Source organism: Nelumbo lutea, chromosome 4, assembly GCF_056320005.1.
Source record: "Nelumbo lutea isolate HS-2025 chromosome 4, American lotus-T2T, whole genome shotgun sequence".
In the NCBI taxonomy this organism is placed as follows: Eukaryota; Viridiplantae; Streptophyta; class Magnoliopsida; order Proteales; family Nelumbonaceae; genus Nelumbo; species Nelumbo lutea.
In genome coordinates this window covers 73939906-73943543 of record NC_142687.1, presented here as the reverse complement: position 1 = coordinate 73943543, position 3638 = coordinate 73939906, and the positions used below count along the sequence as shown (strand labels likewise).

Here is a 3638-nt window from a genome sequence, read left to right as displayed (position 1 = left end):
TCCTCTCAAGCAATTGAACAACTTTCTCCCCTCCTAGAGGCCTCCTTATATAGTTTTTCAAGGGGGCTCTTGCCCCTTCTTGAAGCCTCTAGAATGGGGTGTATTACACCCCTCATGAACCTTCTAGAGTGCTCCCTCCTTCTCTTCAAGAAACATCTAGGAGTTGCCGCCCCTAGCTCCCTTTGGGCTGCTATTTGGGCTACATCTTAGCTTGCTTTTGAGCTCATGTGGGCTACACTCTAGGCTGTTATTTGGGATAAAAATGGGCCTTCCTTGCTGGGCCGAATTCTACTCATAGATAGGCTTTATTTTCTTGGGTTTTCTCAAGGAATTCACTTGCTCTTTTTGGGCCGAAGTGCTCTCTCTTGCTTCCACGACCGGGCTGGACTGAAATTGGTCTTTTTGAACCTTCTTTTCTTGCCTTTTTCCTTCCTTTTCTTGGATTGATTATCCCTGAACTTATTCTTAGCATTAAGCTAAATTAAGGCAAAAATTAATAAAACCGGCATAAAAATCCATGCTAAAGTCCTAAAAAATTATAGATAAATTGTAAGTTCATCACTGTAGCATCTAATATGGTCTTATTTGAGTCAGTAAGACATTATAGAAAGTCTGCACTTGCAGCCAAATGGGGAGTTCATGGTGAGGAACTCTCCTTAACAGCTCCTTGTATCGTTCCCATGACTCATATAAAGATCCCCCCTCTTGCTGAAAAAAAAGTAGTTATGTCATTCCTCATTTTAGCAGTTTTAGAAGGGAGAAAATATTTAGAGAGAAAACGGCTGGCCATTTCATCCCACGTAGCTATTGATCCTGCCGGTAATGAATTCAGCCATGCTTTGGCTTTATCCTTCAAAGAAAATGGGAATAACCTCAACCTAATGGCATCATCACTTACCCCATTGTGTTTGAAGTTGTCACAAATTTCTAAAAAGTTAGAAATGTGTGCATTGGGATCTTCGTGGGCCAATCCACAAAATTGCACCATGTTTTGAATCATTTGTATGATGGCAGGTTTGATCTCAAAGTTGTTAGCAGCAATATTGGGCCTGATAATGCTGGAGGCAGCTCCAGTGAGAGTGGGTTTGGCATAGTCCATCATAGTCCTCTGCTCAGCCATTTCTTGAGCCTCTTGAGCTTCTAGCTAGACTTGTTTGGCTGCTCTTAGTCGGACACAGAGAGTTCTTTCAATCTCCGGGTCGTAGAGGATTTCCTCCAGCTCGACTCTGCTTGTCAGAAACTGTGAAAGTCAAGGCAATAAACAAGCCAATATTCACAAAATAACTAACATTATTCCAACTGAAAATGTATAGTGAAGTATTGGAATATACAAACCTACATCCTAAAACAAATAAATACAGCTAACTAAAAGCATATCAACATCTTATTCAAGGTTCCTTTATCTACATCCATCGATTGCAACATTTGAATTCAGATCCAACTTAGTTGAGTTCAGATCTGCAAGTCTTTGGTATTGTTAGTCCAGAGAAAATTAACAAATAATAATTCAGATCTGAGCTGTATATCTCATAAACACTCATTGGTATACACTACAATATACATCCATTAAGGTTGGAATCAAATCTGTGATGCTTTAGGGCTGATATCAGATATGATCCGAAAAATATATTAAAAGGACCTGAAATAAACTAAAACCAGTCTGGAGTTAGGCTTGGTTTAAGGATTTTAAGCTCTACAATTGAAGCCCAAACCTGTATAGCTGATGCATATCAAACACTTGCTAAGACCTGAAAATCGGGTCTGCAATGTTTGGTATTGCAAGCTATTCGGTCCACACAACTTTTGTAGAAATCTGAAATCAGGTCTGCATTATGGGCATTGCTTCTGCTGCAATTTAGCAGGTTGTAGAACAGATTCGAGTTCAAGTTCAGTTCATTCTCAAAAGAGATCAAAGCTGGTCATCATAGAATTTTTTTTTTCTTTTTTTTTTTTAATTTTGCAAAGAGCATCCAAGAATGTGTGGGTGTTTGAAAGCACAAACCTGACCTGAAATCAGGTCTGCTAACTGTTGTACTATAACAGCCCTGCTACAGATCTGAATGCTAATAAAAATACTTGAAAAGTGCTAATTTTTTTGTTAAATATCTGAGGCATCACAATTATTCAATCCAAACATATACCTTCTTAGCTAATGTAGCTCGGTTACAAGTGGATAAAGCAAATGTTCAGTTCACCCAAAATCCAAAATGTGCTCTGTATCAGTTCAGTCCTCAACTATAGTTTAGATCTATATCAGTTCATATCTGAATTTTCTTTCTCATTCTTTGCTATCCAATTACCTTTGGGGTATGTCGGATGTATCATAGGGTGATGATGGCACCCAATTCACCTTAAACTTGTATCAGTTCAGGTCTGAGTTCATCTGAACTCAGATCTGAACTGAGCAATTATGCAATAGCAGAATTCAGGTCTGAACTCAAGTCTGAGTTCAGATCTGAATTCTCAATTGCCTTACCTTTAGTTATTGCTACCAAATTGTTTTTGGGGAATAGCAGAAGTGCCCTAGGGTGAATTGGGGTGGTGATGACACCCAATTCCCCTCAAAATTGCATTAGTTCAGGTCTGAGTTTAGAGGAACTCAGATCTTAACTGTTGCAGATCTGCAATAGCAGAACTCAGATCTGAGTTCTGATTCGAATTCTCAATTGCTCCTCTTGTTGTTCAAAAGATCTCCCTTTTTTTATTTTATATATTTTTTTCTTTTTGTAATGGAAAAAGAAATAAAAGGCTGAAACACAAGCAATTCTTTTTGGCTGAGTGCTGCAGATCTGAATTCTACTGATCTAAGTGCCGAATGTAACTCAGATCTGCAACACTCATGTTTTTGTGAATTTTTTTCTTTTTCTTTTCTTTTTGAATGTAACAACACCAAGATTGAAAGGAAATGAAATCTATCTTTATTAAAATGAAACTGATACAAGGAAATGAAGTAATCTACTGAAGAAAGAAAAAACATAAATAATCAGTACAGCTGTTGCATTCAAGGCTAAAATGTAAAATGAAGTAATTAAAACCTTCTATGAATGCAATGATGACTGAGACCAGATTAAGAATGCCCAGTGTTTCCTAATATTGCTTCCCTAAATCCCCGACAACGGCGCCAAAAACTTGATGTGTGGCTCATTGTGACACTAGCAAGTGCACTAGCCGTTCAAGTAATAAAGTAGTGAGTGAAGCATCGTTCCCACGAGGATTTAGGGAACAAGTATCAATACTAAATTGAGTACTTCTTATCTGATTAACAAATAAATCAAAACTTTAATGAAAGCTAAAAATCCTAAATTAAAATCTATCTAAATCATTGGGCTAATTGCCTTCAAATCAGGTTAGAAGAGTAAGCAGTAAATTTCAATTTCAAAATTCAGCAATCTATCAATTTGGATCATTCGAATAAATCATAATTGAGCCTTGGTTTGGTGAAACCCCAAGGTCATGAATAGCCTCTCTCAAGCACATGTTCATCCTATGCATGAGTGACAATTCTTCTATCTCTAACAAGAATCTAATCCCCATGCATGCATTTCTTCAAATACTTCTAAGGCATCAATTCAAAACTGAATTGATCACCAACTGAATTGTGCAAGTTATCTCTAATCTTGCATCCAATTCAGTTCTTG

General features: G+C 37.4%; 1 non-coding gene across 1 annotated transcript; it reads left to right on the top strand.

Annotated features, from left to right (window-relative positions):
- Positions 1–634: 634 nt before the first annotated feature.
- On the top strand, positions 635–742 carry LOC148861090 (small nucleolar RNA R71). The gene has a single exon (XR_016095348.1). It is a non-coding gene; the product is annotated as a small nucleolar RNA R71 (small nucleolar RNA).
- The last annotated feature ends 2896 nt before the right edge of the window (positions 743–3638 follow it).